The sequence below is a fragment of the Canis aureus genome, chromosome 14 (assembly GCF_053574225.1).
Source record: "Canis aureus isolate CA01 chromosome 14, VMU_Caureus_v.1.0, whole genome shotgun sequence".
Classification (NCBI taxonomy): Eukaryota; Metazoa; Chordata; class Mammalia; order Carnivora; family Canidae; genus Canis; species Canis aureus.
Window position 1 is genome coordinate 53,116,457 of NC_135624.1, and position 19,879 is coordinate 53,136,335.

At 38.0% G+C, this 19,879-nt stretch overlaps 1 pseudogene; it reads right to left on the reverse strand.

Moving 5' to 3' along the window:
* The window catches only part of LOC144283028 (bifunctional methylenetetrahydrofolate dehydrogenase/cyclohydrolase, mitochondrial pseudogene), a 49,902-nt pseudogene extending 32,246 nt beyond the window's left edge, over positions 1–17,656 (reverse strand).
* Between the last annotated feature and the right edge of the window lie 2,223 nt (positions 17,657–19,879).

A 19,879-nucleotide genomic window follows, 5' to 3' on the forward strand; every position in this document is an offset into this window, starting at 1 on the left:
TATGCTGAGTACCCTGGTACTGGCTGTCCCTCCAGTCCCGCTAGTTGCAAAGCCTTCTCCAGCACCAGCTGCTCTGCTGTCCTCTGGGAGCTTCACTGACACTCCCCGAATGGAGACAGATAACCACCAGCCCTCTCTGCTCAGCTCAGGAAGGTCAAGTTCAGCACACACATTTCCAAACCCCTATTCTAAAAATCTTTCTGGTGAGCTTTCCAGAAAAGGTTTGTTTGTTTGTTTGTTTGTTTCCCAAATATGGAGAATATCCAAAACTGAGATTCTGGGCTTGAAAATCTCACATTTAGGAGCTGAGAAACACAGGAAGGAAGATGACCTTCCATTAGAGGTGAGTCTTTCAAAGTTAGAGGAAGGGTGACTGGTGGGGAAGTTGAATACAGAATAAACCCAAGGAGATTAAGAAAATGTGGAGTTGGGATTTGACACTGTTGACCCATGGGCCTCCCTTCTGAATGGTGATCTCCAAATCTGATCTTAGATATTCTTTATTTTAAAGCAGACGTGAAAACATCATGCCTTGTTCCTCAAAGGAAGTCCAACTTCAGAGTTATTTAAGACTAGTTTCCTACATTTTTAACATTTTTCAAAGTCTGCTCGCCAAGCCCAGACCAGTCCAGTATTTTCTTTGTTAATAGTTCCATTTACTGAAGTAGGTGGACCAGTTCCACCATTGATTACCTTTTGTATCCTTTTGTATGGAAATTCTTTCTTTCTTTTTCTTTTTCTTTCTTTCTTTCTTTCTTTCTTTCTTTCTTTCTTTCTTTCTTTCTTTCTTTTTCTTCTTCTTCTTCTTCTTTCTTTCTTTCTTTCTTTCTTTCTTTCTTTCTTTCTTTCTTTTTTTTCTTTCTTTTTTTCTTTTTTTTTTAATATTTTATTCAAGCACCAAAGGGATAGCTCCTCCCAGACTGACACCAAGGCTGGCTACCCACATGTGAAGGATGACTGAACATTAATTTCCAACCATCATTCCTGGAGATTCCCTTTCTTTTTAGTCTCTTCACACAAATTTATACTCTTCCCACACAGTGGCTGCTCTTAGAGAATTTGAGTATAAGTCCTTGGAGGGAACTAGCAATATTCCTTATCAGAGATGTCTTAGAAATGGAGATCTCTGTTTAACCTGCGTTCTTGGAAACTTTCCACACTATTGATATTTCTGAATGGAGGTGTAAGAAAGTGCTAGAGTTTTTTACCCCCTATGCTTATGAGGGATAAAGGGGAAAACAAGAGTCACCAATTTTCATATCAGGATTTTTTTTTTTAACAGCAAGTGACAGAATGCCCAACTCAAACTGATTTTGAGAGTATTTGTTGGCACATAAAAATAAAAAGTCTGGGCATAAAGTTGCTTTGGGAAAGACAGGGCTCAGATGCTTTTTACCAGGACAGCATTTGCTCTCTTCATTTCTTCATATAGCCTTTTAGCATTGGCTCCATTCACTGCTAGACTGTGCCTCTCTGGTGCAGCATCAGCCTCATATCTTCTCAGATTCAAGTGCAAATTCCAGTATGCTGTCAGCCATTCAGGCTAAGGTTCTGAGGCTATCTCTGCTTGGACCTGACTGACTCAGCAGGAGCAGTGTGCTCATAGATAAATGGATGCCTGTCACCAGGGGAAGGAGATGATGTGCCTAACCAGGCTGGGGCCATGTCACCCCAGAAAATGGAAGACAACCTGGCTTTGCAGCATCCATGTGGTCTATGAATGAAGGAATGATGAGTCCCTGTATGAAGACTGGAGTGCCACTAGCAGAGTAGGATGAATGGAATCTGGAGATTTAAAAATCATAGTCGTCTATTCTGACCCTGTAGTACTTTCTTCTGAAAGTATGTTTAGGAAGAGATTTAATATTTTACAAGACCAAGGTAGCTGTATAATGAAGTTACATAATGAAGAACAGTTTCTACCAACTGCCTCCTCACTAGAAACTTAAATTTTTTTTTTTAATATACTACATTGTACAGCTCAACTGTATATTAGATTCACTGATGACAATGCAACCACCAAACATCATGTGTATGATATTCTGGGAACAAGTGTCAGATCTGTGTGTTTATAACTCTCTTTACAACTAACATGAAAAGATCAACAGAGATCATTAGAAACTTTTCAGATACCTGGAGTGACAACACATGGTCTGAACACATTAAAATTGCTATCAAATTTTTGAGAAATGCAGAAAGGACAAGAGAACACAATGAAACGAACAAAGGGAAATTACAATAGATGCTGAAATTATACAATCCATCATGTAACAGTTTTGTCTTATTCCAAGAATCCTTTTATTTAAAATGTTTCTCATGTCTAAAGAATATTGTCCCAGTATTTCTTAATATAAACCTGTGGCCAGAAAAAGAAGTCTTAGATTGTGCTGACATCCTATTTATTCGTTAGATTTCACTACTTCAAATGAAAATCTGCAACTGTCAGTGTTTCATCTATTTTTTTTTTCTTTCTTGGCTTCTCTGAATACTGAATCAGGCTTCTATCTCCCCTGTGAGTGAGATTTGTTTTGTAAACAATTGACATAACACTGTTGACAGCTCAGACAGGTCTTAGAGATTCAGAGGGAAGAAAATTGGCAAAATCTACAAGGGTCCAAAAATGTGCAATGTATTTCATGATGATGTTTTATATTAAATTTTGCTATTTGGTCATCTTAAGTAGAGCACAGACACACACACACACACACACACACACACACATTGTATTTGATAGAGGGCATTAGGACATTTGAATAATCAGGATATATATACTTTCTACACAGTATCATTAGGTAGAGTATCTGGATAGAATGAAGTTAATTTAGTCAAATGATTAGTTTTATTTTTTTATCCCATAGAATCACTGTGCTATTGAATGGAACCAACCTAATTTGCAAGTTATTTTGGTGTCATCTAGGATATAATGCCCCTGTCCATGAAACAATTTAGGTTTGATAATTTCACCATTTGAAGAGCTGTGTCCCAGATCGACAGTTTTTTTTTTTTTTTAAGGCATAGTTGGGCCAAAATAGAATTTGAGTGAAAGAATTGAGTGAAAGAAATGGCACTATAATCCAAGATACAAAATGGCATTGTGGTACCTCTAAGTGTACTTTAAGGTACAAGGGAGATGGGAGTGTACTTCTGGGGAAAAACTCATAAGTATTACCTTATGGCAACTATTTTTTTAATGAAAGAATAAATATCATCTTTTATAACTAAGACTGTAGTTAATATATACTGCTGTCTGTTTCTCTAGTTGGTTCAGGAAAATCTATTTATCTATACCTATTTGTAGAACTAGCATCAGAGTCACTAACAAGTATCTATTGAGTATCAGCTATGTAAAAAAACAAAAACAAAAACAAAAACAACCCAAAACAACATCTATGGTAGGCCAGAGTATTGGAAAGTTGCAGAAATATTTCTATTCTTGGGAGGCTTTAAGAGAAGTTGGGAATAGGAAACACAAATAAAGCATAATATTAATACTAAGTAGTAAATTCCTAATTCATCGTATAGATTAAGGGTCAACAAATATTTTTTTTAAAGGACCAGATAGTAAATATCTTAGATTTTTGGGGTCATATGGTCTCTGTGTCAACTATTCAACTCCATTGTAGCATAAAAGCAGCTATGTAGATGAATGATCATGACTATGTTTCAATAAAACCTTATTTATGGACACTGGAATTTGAGGTTCAAATGATGTTCATGCAGCATGACATACTATGATACTTCATTTGATTTTTTTCAACAATTTAAAAATATAAAACCCATTCTTAGCTAGAATGCTATACAAAAACAACATGGGACAGATTTGGTCTGTGGACCATAATTTGCTGGTCCATGGCATAGATAGTAAATACTCTGCCTTGTTGGGGAATGAGAAAGTAATATATTCATTGTTGATGTTTTTCGTCTTAGAGTTAAGTTAAATACTCAAGGCTGTCCATTTGACATTAAGATAATTAGCTTCAATCTCTGGTATTTTTCAATTAACTAACTGGTTGCTTAATTATTTCCAGTGGAGGCTTGCCTGGTGAGGGCTGGAGCTCAGATATATTTGTGTATGTCATTGGGTAATGGTTTAGTTGGCTAGGCATAAGGGTTGTATATAAGATAGCAGTGAGAGAAAATTGAAAAGGTGAATGTGAACCAGACACCTTTAAATGCTGCCTGAGTGGGCCATGCTTCAGGAAACTGGTGCTCTGGAGATTTTTAAGTGGGGGGGGGGGATAATCTGATCAGAATTGTGCCTTAGATGATTGAGAGTTTAGACCAGAGAGATGAAAGGAAAGGTGGATAAGAAAGCTAACATTACTGAAGATCTATTATATGTCAGAAACTTTCTACAGGTTTGTTAAATAATTTTAACTGAAGGGGAAAATCAGTTTGCAGAGTATTGCAGGAATGAGAAAAGAAGGGAAAGGTGCTAGAAATTCTATGCTCTTTTGTTTAGATTGAATGTGCAAAATAATCAAACAAAAACTCTAGGTTTTCTTTTTTTTTAAGTAAGATTTTATTTATTTGAGAGAGCATGAGTGGGGGGAGAGGCAGAGGGAGAAGCAGACTTTCTAATAAGTGGAAGGCTGAAATGTGGGCTCAGTCCCAGAACCCTGAGATCATGGTCTGAACTAACATCAGATGCTTAACTGACTGAACCACTCAGGCACCCAGAACTGCAACTCCAGGTGACTGAAAGGAGGAGTTTTGGGGAAAGAAGTTTGGGTTGGGAAACATGTACATAGCCAAGTAAATTAGCACAAGGCCACCACTCAAGTTCCAAGAGATTCAGCTGAAAAGTCATTGCTTTCTTAGTAAACACTGTCTAAAGATGATTTTACAAACTGTTGCTATTTGGCTTAAATTACTAACAGTTGTTGTCACTTCATTGACAACAATGAGTATGGGAAGGATTGGTTACATTTTGTGGATCAGTGAATATGTTTGAATAGCTAAAAAATTTTTTAAGAAAATTTTCCATGTCTTCATGGCAGATGAATACATACACATACATGAAGAGATTGTCATACTGAATTTAGTAGTTTCAGAAATTGGATGTGTTACAAGCAGTAATTGTTTTAGTTCAGATTTAAATATGTCAAAATCTGTATGTTTAACACCTTCCTTTGTTTAACATATGCCTCAGACATATTCTGCTTTTTATTTCCCTAACATTTGGCTTATGAATAGTGAAAGAAGTTAGGGATTTGATTCACAGAAGCCTTCATTGCTTTAGTTTGCTCACTTGTAGTACCTATTCTTTCCCAGAGTAGAAAATCTTCAAAAGAACAGTTTCTTTGTCTTTTTCACTGATGTGGATCTTTCCCCAAAAGTTCCTTGTGTAATCATGGACACGCTCTCACTGTTGTACAGTCTTTCTTCTGATTGGCTCTTCTGATTGTGTCAGCTCTGATTATTCATACCACAACATATTCACATCTTCCAATTTAGAGAATTAATAGTGATTTCTTATGATGCTCTCCTTCAGCAGTTTACATTATTGGCATCCATGGATGCTGAGGAAGACTGGCTTGGACTCAGCTCCTGACATTTTAACATTTCCAAAATATAGGAGAATCACACTCCTCTCCTGAGGAGATAGAGTGTGCACATAGAAGTAAGAGCGAAGCTCACCCTTTGCCCTATAAAGCCAAAGAAGCGATTTCATGCATCTGTTCCTTTCTTTCCCCCTCCTTTCTCCTTTTCCTTTTTTGCTGTCTTTTTTTTTTTTTTTTTTTTTTTTCCTTTTCTCCACTCCTGAGCTCATTACAGGCAGGCTTAGGTGAGGAAAACAGAAGCCACTTTAAATATTCCAAGTGGAGAGGGTTTTAATGCAGGAAAACAGAGGCTCTCATAGTTGTTAGATAGGCTGGGGGCACAAAAATCAGGGAAGCCACTATTCATGGTGTCTACACCAAACTAGAAGATTCTCAAGCAGGTTCTTCTTCCACAGCTGCCAGAATAACGGCTTCTTTTTAGTTTGCCAGGACACGCAGATTCCTCTCCCTGACAGATACTAGCCTAGAATAATATGAGGAAAGGAACTCTGGGAAATGTAGTCTCTCCACAGTGCCTCCCCGACCCCCAGTAGAGGATAATATAGATGGGGATGACATGTCATCATGTTGAATACTCTAACATATTTGCTGAGCCTCTGTCAAGCCAAAGAGTGATGAATGTGATCATTTCTATCCTCAAGATGCTCACAGTCTTCTTAAGTTGACCACATATATGTTAGCTTTCTAAGGCAGCAAATTTTGCTGAGCTATTACTCCAGGACAAATCATTGCAGTAGAACCATCTTGCAAGATGGATTATTAATGAGCAGGGTTGGGTCAATCATAGCTCATGTCAATTCTCCAGATCTTAACAGCTACTTACAGTGGAAGCTTGACACAAACAATGGCCAGAAATATAAACACTGTATCACAATACAAGTAGTGTAATGCTACTAAATTTTTAAGGTGCTTTTAAAGATATTAATATGATTATTAAATCCCTTTCAGATGATAATTTGAGGATAAGTTAATTTCGCATTACAATATCCCCTTTGATTGGGTCAAAACTCCCATTTATAAGTAGGGTGAAATATTAAATGAACATAACTTCATAAAACTTCAGAGCAGCTTTGTTCCTTTCAGCACCATCTATTGATACATTAAAAAGAACAAGATTTGGTGCCGAGAGATTACTTAGAATTCAGTGAAATTGGTAAATTTCCAGTTAGTTCGGTCAAGTATAGACTACCTTGCCATTGAAGCATATGATATGTTGAAAGATAGGCACCCCTTACAATGGAAAATTAACTGTGTGAATTTAAGTTAGTCATTTCAAAAAATTATATATTGTGTCTTTCAGACTTAGTTTTCTCAATAAGAATCATAGTAGGGAAAGAATTCAGTAGTGGAAAGTTATATTTAAATGTTCTTGTGGCAGCGGTAAATGAGGACACTTATGTGCAAACAGTCCTCAATTGTCCCCATTGCTCGTGTGCAGGATAACATCTTAGCCCCACATCATGGCCTCAACCCAGCCTCTCTGCCCTCAGATCATATCAGCCTTCTTTTCCGAGTCCTTCTTTAAATTTGTCATCTCATAGCTTAAGTGTTTTTGTAAATGTTGTTTGCTCAGATTGAAACTCTGTAATCCTCCCTTTTTCTTCTCTTTCATCTCTCTTTGCACCCTGAATCCACCCAATTTCTATTCATTTTTTAATACTCTCAGCCCTGCCAAGTGTTGTCCCCTTTGCATTTCCATGGGATTCAGTGCTCATCTCTGTTTTTCCACTTAAATTTTTATTTTGCTGATTTGATTTCTTGGAAGTTTTCTGTACCAGACTAAAAGCTCCTCAAAGGCAGGGACTGTTATTGTGCAACTTGGCAGCCTTCGAGCTGGCTAGAACTTCCAACACACAGGAAAGTTTCATTAACTGATAAATGAATAAATGAACAAAGCTTGGGAGCAGGTAACTTCTAACCACAATGGTAAAACGAATGAAACAACTAGCCTTATCTTTATCTCCCATTTAATTACTTTATAATTATAATAGTATTATAACCTTTTAAAATCATAATTCTACAGAAAGGATAGGAGTTATAGATCTTTCATAATGTTTTGCCCAGTGGCTCATATTCTATTGGGGTGCCCTGTGCATTCAGCAATGCTTATAATAATGAACTAAGCTGGCCAACATATGTATTTTTTTCCTTTCAATTAATTTATACTCCTTAGTTTACTTTGCAAATCTAGCTGCTGGGAGAAGCTCTGATGGTTATGGGGTTAAAGAGGAAGCAGTCATAATTTTTATTTAGTGTTTTTCATATAAATGCACCTCATTATCTGCTGTACCTCATTATATATGATCTTTTTTATGACCATTTAGTTCTTCTTAGCAGTCCTGTTTTTATTCTGTTATGCTTGCTGTCTAAACTCTCAACTTTATGACTCCATTACCCCAGCTCACTGCTGCCTGCTGTCCTGCTCCCACTGCTGAGGTGGATAATGTAGCTTTGCTGTTGCCAGGCCGGCATTTCTAATAAATTCCTCACATACAGATAAGGCGGTGGCGTAGGGCACAGCAGCTCGGTGTAATGCTTTCATATCACATCACTAGACTCTCATTAGATACTTGTGAGAGAAATTACCACTGAGGCTTCTTCAGGCACAATAGCATTAATGAAGTTAGGAAATGACTCCCACAGATGTTTGACACTCAATCAATCCTACTTAATTTAATTACACTCCTGAATGAAAGACAAAAGAGATGCTCTTGTAGTCCAACCCTTGCTTTTTATTTTCTCATACGCTTTTTTTTCTCCTTCTGACTTACTTAATCCTTGCTGAGAAATGTCAGTGTAATTAACTTAAGTTATAATTATATAAGAGTGGACTTTGTTATAATACTTTGTACATTTACCACTTCTCTCCCCCTACCAAACTACAAGTACATGAGAGCTCTACTATGTAAATAGAGTGGAGAAGTGGGAAGAGATTGGCTCTTATAACCTTGACAGTTCATCCACTTCTTATAACTCCATAATTAAGGATACTGATGACACTGGGCACTTATGACTTTGTCTTCAAATTTTGTTCAATAACATATTTTCAAGGGCTTATTATTTGGAGTTAAATAGATTCTGAGAAAATTTTCTGGCATCTTTTTTTTGGCAGTCTTAAACCGTACAATAAACTTACAAAGTACCAAAGTTGATGTAACTGATACTATATTGTACTTTGTTACAAAGTGCATTTACATATATGGCTTCCTTTAATATTCATAATGACTTGGTACAAGGGGTATAATGTCACTTTAGAGATGAAGGCCTTAAGACAAAGAGTGGTTAAATGATTACCTTGTTCAAGATTTTATAAGCAATAAGACTTTGACTTTCATTCATTCATTTATTCATTCAACTAATAAATAATGATTGTCACTAAACATATGTCAGGCAGTATTCCTGGCTCTGAAGAAATTGCCAGGTAAGTAGATGCCACAGAACCTTGTGATTTACTACCTGGATAGAGCTGTACAATGGAGACAGTGGGAACAATTGAGGCAACTCACCAGAGCATGATGAGGGGTAGTGGAAGGAGAGCCAAAGGATTCTAAAAAGTCTGGAATATATATTGAAGTTAGTGGGGATTATTGAAGGATTTATTTTTCTCATGAGTTTGTGATCAATTTGAATTTTAGAAAGAGTCAATCTCATTTAAATATGGGTCACATCAAGAATGCTTCACAAGGTCACTGCTGCTGCCTTACACAAGGTAGTAAACACAGGAAGAGAAGCAGGAGTGGGAGGGACAGTTCTAATTTTCACACTGAACGTAGTTTTCTTGCCTATGGGACATGCAGGTCGATACATCAATGTGTAGCTTAGTAGACTACCTGAGCTGGAGTACTGGTTTGGTTGCTGTTACTGTAGAAGTGGGGATTAATAAACTCTCTCATTGAGAATGCATAGAGTGGGAACAAAGAAGCCTAAAGTAAGCATGAAGCCCTGAGGGCTACAATAGTGAATGGCCCTGATCCCTCAAGAGGAGATGGGTCATGCAGGTCCCTTCTCCACACACTAACCCTATGCCCTTGGGGAGGTACCAGGATTAGGCGAAAGGGCCATGGTTTGGGTTCAAAACTCTGAGATCTTGTTCTTGCTCAACTAATAACTTCCTGGTGGAACTTAGAGGAAGGGACCCGATTCCTGTCTCTAGAGGTGAAGGGCTTATAGCAGGTTCCTTTCTGAATCTTCCCACCTCCAGTATTCTGTGTGACAGGGTCCTGGAGATTGAAGCATTAAGATGAAATGTAAAGCCTGAAATAAGATGAGCCCTGTGAATCCTTGGCATTTAGATCAGAACCAACTTTTCTCTGGGTGAAGAAGGTTTTATATGGACTAATTTATTCACCCATAACCTGGAGCTTCAGGCATCTTCTAAGAATAATATGTGTGAGGACTGCTCATTACCTCCCCCCTCTATCTCATTTAATACTCCTTCCTGGATTGATTTTCTTTTTCAATTGGCCAGTGAAGTGGGAAAAACAACCAATAATTAACCCTTACAAAAAGATCAAGTATATATAAATGTTATACATACACATATGTACATCTCTATATCTATATTATGTATATATCTAGGTCTAGATTTAGATAGGTAGAGAGTCATCACTTATTGAGCACTTACTATACATGCCAGTATATCTACAATATACCTATAGTAGCTCATTTATTCCTCATAATAACCACATGAATTAGGATTTATTTATTTACTTATAAATAAAAGATTTTATTTATTTATTTGAGAGAGAGCATGTGTACACGCAAAAGAGAGAGAGAGAGAGCATGAGCGGGGGGGGGGGGCAGAGAGAGAGAGAGAGAGAGAGAGAGAAAACAGGCTCTCTATAGAGCAGGAAGCCCGACCATGCGGAATTCTATCCCAGAACCCTGGGATCATGACCTGAGCTGAAGGCAGATGCTTAACTGAGTGAGCCACCCAGGTGCCCAAGTTAGAAATTATTTAATCCATGTTTCAAACCAAGTTTGATAAAAGTTCAGTAGCTTTTCAGTTATGGCAATATGGAAGAAGCAAGATAAAAAACAAATCTGACTCCCAAATCTGTGCTCTTAACCATTATACTATATTGCCTTTAAAAAAAAAAGATTTTATTTATTTATTCATAAGAGACACAGAAAGAGGCAGAGACACAGGCAGATGGTGAAGCAGGTTCACTGCAGGGAGCCTGATGTGGAACTTGATCCCAGGACCCTGGGATCACACCCTGAGCCAAAGGCAGATGCTCAACCCCGTGAGCCACCCAGGTGCTCATATATTGCCCTTAATATTGGTTATATTAATAGTAACTTGTGCTTTAGGATAATAAATTCAAAGAAACCCTATTACTGAGTATCTGACTTAGGTGGAAAATGGCAGTAATAGAAGCAACATTCAAATAGCTTATCTGAAGATTTTTGACTTTTTGCTAAAAAGTTTTTGTAGTCTTTTATATGATGCCATATTTCATCGTTTTATCTTTTATATTACTAAGGAGACTGTGATTTTGATCTAAGAGTTTTCTCAGAAAAAAAATAAAACTTTTCTCAAGGTTTTTCAAATATTTATAATATCTGCTTGTAGTTCTTTGAAAATAGTGTAGCATGGCTGATCTAACCATTTCCCTCCCTAGTCTGAAGTTACTGTCTATTTCTTGCCCAATTTTGTCTCCATGTGTGAAAGGACAAAAGACTCAATGGGGGATTATTTTGCTTCAGAGGTTCCATTACAGAGCCGTGACTTGCTTTCTAAGAGGCATAGCTTCTCCCCCCAAAATTTTACATGGAGATTAGGGTTGCCAGATAAGATATGGGATGCCTTAGTTAAATTTGAATTTCACTTGCCCATGGAGCATGTAGAATTTAGGATTCCTTCCACATCATGTAGAAGGCAAGGCAGGCTCAGGCCATGAACTTGGGCTGTTCTTCTGCCTAACCAGAACTCTTAGCCATTTCTATTCTGTCAATGACAGTGTCACTTCAGAGTTTTAGACAGGGAGGAGATCAAGTCCCTGTTTTCAGCCTTCATATCAAATTCTCTGATTCTTTCCTTGCTCCTCCCAACTTGGGTTTTGCTTTGGAATGGGTAAGTGATTTTTCTCCCACCTTTGTCTCTCCTGTCCCACTTCTATTTGTTTACTCTTCTGTCCTGGATAGAATTCACCTATTTCCTTTCAGGGTGCTATTCTTCCCTTTCCCCTTCCCCATTGTCTAATGGACAAATGGTTGCAGGAGAAGAGTAAAAGACACATGGGCTCAATATTTTAAATATATATTATAAAGCTAAGCTGGGGATCCCTGGGTGGTGCAGTGGTTTGGCACCTGCCTTTGGCCCAGGGCGTGATCCTGGAGACCCGGGATCGAATCCCATGTCGGGCTCCCGGTGCATGGAGCCTGCTTCTCCCTCTGCCTGTGTCTCTGCCTCTCTCTCTCTCTCTCTCTCTCTCTCTCTCTGTGACTATCATAAATAAGTAAAAATTTTAAAAAAATTAAAAAAAAATAAAGCTAAGCTGATTCAATTCATGTGACATGGCCAATGCCCAAAGCTTGAGAGGCATCATCTAATTCAAGAAGTAAATTAAAAATGGACAAGTAATTGAAGAATGCAGGCTCTGGAGCTAGACTACTTGGGCATGCCACCTACTAGCTATATGACTTTGGGCAAATCACTTAATTCACTGTTCCTCAGTTTTCTCATCTGTAAAATGGCGATAATAGTATTTCTCACATAGGATCTTTACAAAAATTAAATGAGCTAATGTACCAAAAGCTCTCTGGCACACAGCAAAAACTCTTTGAAAGTTGATTATTATTATACTTTAAGTCTCAAAAATATTCTATGAGTTATTTATCTTTATTTTTTTCCAATTACTGTTGGTGGGAATGTGAACTGGTACAGCCACTCTGGAAAACTGTGTGGAGGTTCCTCAAAGAGTTAAAGATAGAGATACCATTTGACCCAGGAATTGCACTCCTGGGGATTTACTTCAAAGATACAGATGCAGTGAAATGCCAGTACACTGCACCCCGATGTTTCTAGCAGCAATGTCCACAATAGCCAAACTGTGGAAGGAGCCTCGGTGTCCATCGAAAGATGAATGGATAGAGAAGCTGTGGTCTATGTATACAATGGAATATTACTCAGCCATTAGAAACGACAAATACCCACCATTTGCTTCGACGTGGAGGGACCTGGAGGGTATTATGCTGAGTGAAATAAGTCAGTTGGAAAAGGACAAACATTATATGGTCTCATTCATTTGGGGAATATAAAAATTAGTGAAAGGGAATAAAGGGAAAGGAGAGAAAATGAGTGAAAATATCAGTGAAGGTGACAAAACATGAGAGACACCTAACTCTGGGAAATGAACAAAAGTAATGGAAGGGGAGGTGGGCAGGGGGTTGGGGTGACTGGGTGATGGGCACTGAGGGGGGCACTTGGCGGGATGAGCACTGGGTGTTATGCTCTATGTTGGCAAATTGAACTCCAATAAAAAAAAAAAAACAATTACTAAGAGATGAGAAAGCTGAGGTTAAAAAGTGCTCCTTATTCAAAGTTATGTATCTACTAAGTAGTAGAACAGAGCTTATTTGCTGAATTACCAAGTTATCTTGTTTGGTTGTAATGGAAGTCATGAGTTAATTCTTCACTTCTCTTTAAAACCTCACAACTTACCCAAGATTAGTCTGATTTAGACAATCTCTTACCTAAGAGAGCTATAGGATTTCTGATATTTTCAGGTCAGATTTTTAAAGTTCCCCTACTTCCCAGAGGATGGAACTTTATTTGTTCATTATATTACTTAACTCCCCTATGGTATTTTATCATAGTCATTTGTTTGCATGCCTGTTTTCTCTACAACAATGTGAACTCTGGAGGGTCCAGACCACTGTCTTCTTCAACTTGGTATTCCCAGCTTCTAGCAGATGCTTGTTGAATTATCTTCAAATTTGTTTTTTTGAAGTTACTTTTTAAATTTTCTTTCTTTTTTTTTTTTTTACTTTTTAAATTTTCTTAATTTCCAATACTGTTGGCTCCATGATGTCCAGATACAATCCACTTGTTAATTCCACCTACCAACTAACTCTGGGGCAGTATCAAGGAGAACAGAGCTGGAGGATATTTGTATGGACTCAGTGAACCTTGCAGACGCTGCCTAAGATCTACAAACAGACAAAGTAGGATGCAAACCCGGTTGAGCTATGTGCAAACTCTCTAGTTTTTGGCAAGTCTCTTAACTGACCTTAATTTCCTTTTCCATAACGTAAAGTTGGTAATTCTTTTTTATAGTGCTTTTAATTAATTAAAAAATTCGTATTCATTAGGTACCAATTATGTGTAGACACTGTAATGGCAGGTGGACTTGAGTATCTGTCTCTTAAAATTTCCGGAGGAACTCCAAATGCCTTTTCTGCCAATCAGTACGTATTGAGAAGATAGCATAAAAAGTAGCTTTTTCCTCTGAGGAGAGGCGGGCATCTTGGGACAGTGAGCTTTTGATTGATAGGGACCAATGGAGCTATTTATGTCACCATAAATTTCTTTAGTAAATTGCTTTCTTTCACTATCACCACAGTTACATCATAAAAAAAAAAGCCAAAAGTTTAGATGGAAGATTTTGAATGGTATCCTATGAGTAGTGGAAAGGCTTTGTAGAGTGTTTGTCTTTGACACCTCAGCCTGCAAAATGGTGAGTGGAAAAGATTTAGTGCAAGGTACTATAGTTCCCCTGTGAAGTTTATAGTGATTTGTACTAAAATGATGGCAATGGAATGGAGAGGGAGGGGTGATCATGAAATACTTAGAAAATATAATCAAATCTATTTGGAGTAGATCAGATATAGGTAGAGGTTAAGGGAAAAGGACTCATTGACAAATGTTACCCTTGAGCAATAGGAAGGTAGGTAGACCTAGTTATTGAAACAGGTAACACAGAAGGAAGATCAAGTTGACTGGGAAGTTCATGAGTTTTGTTTGAACACAATCAATTTTATGTGTCTGGGATGCAGGGAAATGGAGATGTTAAAGAAGCAGGATTTGCCATAGAGCTAGTGGTATATTGGGAATTTGATAATGCTTAAGAAAAAATGCAGGAGGGCCAGAGCCCCGTAGTTGCTAATTGCAGTCCTTCCATTGCTCTTGCTGGGGCAGGTGGGCAGCCGAGTTACCAGGCACATGCCTGATTGCACACAGGGACCACTAGATTGGGAATGGGCCCAACTGGCTAGTTTTTTCCAACTTCAAAATTCAGGACAGCAGATGAGGATTTCAACTTAGATAATCCAGAGTCCCATAAGCAAAAGGGCCTAAATCTGGAAAGAAATAAGCCATTCTGTTTTAAGTGTCTTAATATAATTAATATTCAGGCACATTGTGTCACAACCATGATCATATGGCATAACTATGTGTCTTACCAATCTTTCCAAAGGGATTTCATTTTCTTCCCCCTTTCAGTGCTGTGTGTATTGTCAACCTCCTCTATTTAATAAAGGGACATTTTACATGAAACACTCTATTCTGGTCCTTATGTGTTTGATTAGTATTATATATTCTGACTATTCCTAATCTTCCCATTCGTAGGAAGTGACTAATTTGAGAAGGCAAAATGTGCAATCAAAGTCTTAAAAAAAATGGTGATAATTATATCTCTTGTGTAGGAGTAAAGCACTATCTATTCTGAAAATTGAGTGAAATTACACAGCAGTATCAGGGAACAAATCTGTCCTATTTATAAATTAAGAGTTGATTGGTAGATCTTTAGCACTTGCATCGAATATTAATAAGCGAGGCCTAGTGTCTGAGCACTGGGTCATTATTTTATTACCACATTTGCTGGCACAAGCAGGCCCACTCTTAAAAGTACAGTTATGAGACTCAGGGGATTGATAAAAAGATTGGAAATAATGACAATTAAAATGGAGCATGGCATAGGTTATTGCGGCCCCAGTTTTACCTCCCTCTTTGTAACCACACCCTTAGCTATGTGAATTTACAGTTTCTTCTCTTCCTTATGTGACTTGGCCCACACAATTTGCTTTGGTCAATGGCATCTTAGCAGGCGTGACATGACTGAAGACTTGAAAAGCCTTTGTTCAATTGGGTTTGCTCCACTCTACCTTCACCGTGATAAGAACACATTTTGGTTAATCTTGTTCTCCTGGGATGATGAGATATGGAGCAGAGCCAAATGACTCCTGATAATACAGCTTAGAGCAGCCAACCTTCTGTTGACCCTCAGTTCTATGAAAAAAAAAATGATTGCTGTTTTCAGCCCCTGAGTTTTTGCGTGGTTTATGACGCAGTGATTAGGTGGCATTATTTAATGAGTACAGAGAATTGCAGACTCAACAAAAAGACCTTAGCCAATGTTAGTAACTAGCAACCAAGGGGTAAAGGAGAGAGAAATTGAGAGAAAGGGAGGGATAGAGAGAGAGAGAGAGAGAGAGAGAAGAGAGAAGGGAGAAGGGAGAGAGCTTGACATTGGATCAATACATAACTCAGTGCCTCAGTGTAAGAGAACACAATTGTTCTGAAGTTGAAGGGAAAACACTGAGGAAAGCCAAATGGTTGGCACATGACGAATAGAAACACGAATGTACCTAGAATAAAAGATTCAAGAGAATTTGAAGTTAAGGGAAATAACCAGTCACCAATTTGTGCATGGCCTGGGCAGCAGGAGTTGCTGAAGGAGGATTCTCTATACCTCCTAAGGTGAATCTTCTTAGCTTTCTTTTGTCCTCTTTCACTTCAGCCCCTGAGACAGTTGTTCCCCTGAGGTAATTTGGATTTCCACCTCCATCCACAGGAAATGTCTGGCAATGACTGGAGACATTTTTGATTCTCATGACTTGGGGCATCAGTGCTACTGGAATTTAGTGTATAGAGGCCAGGGATGCTTCTAAACATCCTGCAGTGCACAAAGACAGCCCCCCACAGAAAGAATTATCCAGTTCAAAATGTCAGTAGTCCCAAGGTTGAGAAACCTTGTCATAAGATATAATGGGTATGGCCTGGCCCTGTGAAATCTCAAAAGTCTAACCAGGAAAGAAGACTGAGCAGAAGTCAGACAGAATTTTTTTTTTTCCCATGCTCCAGATTCACTGCCAGGCACTAGGTATATGAAGATTAGAATATTACGATGGGAAAAACAGTGGGGAAAAGAAATAGAAAACTCTGTAAAGAAACATACAATTACAGAATACTATAAAGGAAAATATCTGGGGGCTTATTAAAGGAATTTGACTTAATCAAGTGGGCTAGAGAAGATTTTACCAGTAGGTGGTATTTTAACTGGTACCTGAATGCCCCTGTATTCCCTGTCCTCCATTTCTTTAGGTAAAACATTTTCCATATAGTTCTCAGGTCAGTTTATTTAAATAAACAGATACTAAGTACCTACCATGCCCCTAAAGTGACAATCTATATTTAGGGTCCGTTTTAGTAGCGAGGGCTCTGTAAATTTATTTACTGATTCTCAGCTTCAGTTTCCTCATCTGTGATGTGGGGATAATAATACTACTACCTCATCAGTTGTTTGGAGAATTAAGTCAATTGATGCATGTAAATACAGGGCCTGATAAATATTCTTTTAATCATTTGCTGAGCGCTAGAGATGGAAAGATGAATACAAATGATCCCTGCTGTCAGTGAATATACAGCCTGGTAGAGGAAAGGAGAGTAAACATATAATTGCAATGATGTGATTAATACCATAGAAATAGATCCAGCTTGCTATAGAAATGCGGAAGAAATGCATCTTCTATAGGGGTCTTTCTCTCTAACCCAGGTCATTCTGCTGAGCCCTCGATCTGTATATCAATCTGTGTAGTGGATATCACCCCTAGATGTTCCAAAGGAAACTCAGGCACCATTATTTATCCTGTTGCCTGAGGGAGAAACTTGCATGTCATTTTAATGCCTCAACCTCATTGTTGCCCAATCAATCACCAAGTCTGGCAGCTTCGACCTCCTTAATATCTCTCACAGCCAGCTGCTTCTCTCCATCCTCACTGTCATAAACTTTGTTCATAACAACTTCATCTTCCTTTAGATTACTGCAGTTGCCTCCCAGTTGGTTTTCTTTCCTCCAATATTGCTCCATCTACCTTGTTGTCTACACAGCAGCCTGGGGGATCTTTCTAGAGCACAGAGCTGATAGTATTATTCCCCTAATGAAAACTTAAATAGCTCCCAGTTGCTTTAGTATAAAGTCCAAGCTCCAGAGGCAGCATAGGAGGCTCTTTACACACATGGCTTCTCAGTCTCCTGTTGTGTTGTCGCAGCCCTGTTGTCAACCAACACTTCCACATCCTGAACAGTACAGCAGTTGGTGAATGTGGCTGTGCTCTGCCTCTGTCACTTCTGGGCCTTTGCTAATGTGCCTTCAATCTTTTTCATCCTGCTTTGATAGGGACTTGATAGTGACTTCCTTACTTAAGACCTGGAAACCTGGGAGAAAGGCCAAATGCAGTAACTTACTGTAGCATTTTCATTTGCAAAGAACACCTGTGAGAGATCATTTTCCTCCTCATGCTCTCCCCACCCTATATTCTTTTCTTTTTGGTGTGAGTGTGGGAATTCAGTTATCTGAATAGTCTTTTATTTTTTTTTTAATTTTTATTTATTTATGATAGTCACAGAGAGAGAGAGAGAGAGGCAGAGACACAGGCAGAGGGAGAAGTAGGCTCCATGCACCGGGAGCCCGACGTGGGATTCATCCCGGGTCTCCAGGATCGCGCCCTGGGCCAAAGGCAGGCGCCAAACTGCTGCGCCACCCAGGGATCCCTGAATAGTCTTTTAAAGTTTATAACTTATAATAAATTTGAAAGTAAATATGGAAAAGCTACAAAAATAAAGCATTTAGTTCATCAATTTTTTTAAGATAGGAAAAATATAAGACCTGCTTCAGATCTATACTCCTTTTTTTCAAAAAATATTGTATTAATATATCATAATACCACTCTCTTAAGGGTTTCGGCAAAACAGCAATCACTACATTCTTTCTGCCAGAGCAAAGTATGTAAAGGCCAGTTACTTCTTATTAACCCACTCTTTGATTATGTCATATATAGTGCCCTTGGTTCTATTATCTAGGACAATTGATAAATACTGTACGTAGTTCTCCTTCACATCAGATTATTAACCATCTGAATTGCATATATGACTTCAACTAATTTTTTTTCTTATCTCAGAGACTAGGATGATTATTGCTTATTTTGGTTTTCTAAATTTCAAAGTACCTACTTAGGGAATATCTCAGTTACATTCTCTGAAAGCAAACCTACTTAGGGAGTATCTCTGCTTACATTCTTTATATCTGTAAATTTTCAGAGAATAGTTACGTCAAGGAGCTTCACCTTTATATTTTGGACTTCAGTCAATGGTCTGATCAGATTTATTAAGTAAGAACATTTGACAAAACACTATTAAATCACACTACTACTTAAAATTTCAATGCAGTGCTTAATTGAAAAAAAAAAAAATTAAAGGACCTGAGAATAAATGCTAAAACTCCTCTATGGGTCAGAAATCTAGTTAATGAGAATCAAAGTCCTTTCTTAAAGGACAGTTATCCATAAGTAGCTTAGCTAAGTAATGATCATGGGAATAATACACTGACCTATAAAAAAGGAATTAATTGCATTTTCTCATCTTCGACTGAGCAGATACACATAAAAAAAAAAAAAAATCCACCACTGTGTTTTTTCCAGTGTTCAAAGCTCAAGTATCTCAGTTAAAAATTTTATGCGACTTATGTTTCAATGTGATCATCAGTGATGAGTGTGATGCTCATATTGCCACACAGTTATTTGGAATAGTTTCCACTAGTATTCTTTGTGCTGTAATTGTACATTGGGCATGTTAAGGGAATAAGAGTATACCAAATTTTAGTAGATCATCGAAGTTATATTTTAAAAGTAATATAACCCGGGTGGCTGAGGGAAGGTATTACTTACAGTCCCATGATCTAATGGCCCTGGGAGTTGGAGTATCTGGGCCACCAGAGAAGGAGTTTTCTGATCTATAGATGGAAGTAGGTTTATGTGGAAGGAAGGAAAATGGTGGGCTTTGATAGTAGGTTTTATTTAGTTTCTTCCTGAAATAGGACACACATTATTAGTGGGGATATCCATTATCTCAAAGACCATGCTCTCTCATCTGCATGGGTAATTTATCTGACCTAGACTTTTTTTTTTTTAATGAAACAATATTCCTGGCCTTATGTTAATAGTGAATTTGCCCCTTCTTGCTCTATATTACATTCCCTCACTCATATGTAGTAGCTGACATGTGCTATAATGCCCAAATAACTTTTCTTTGCTTC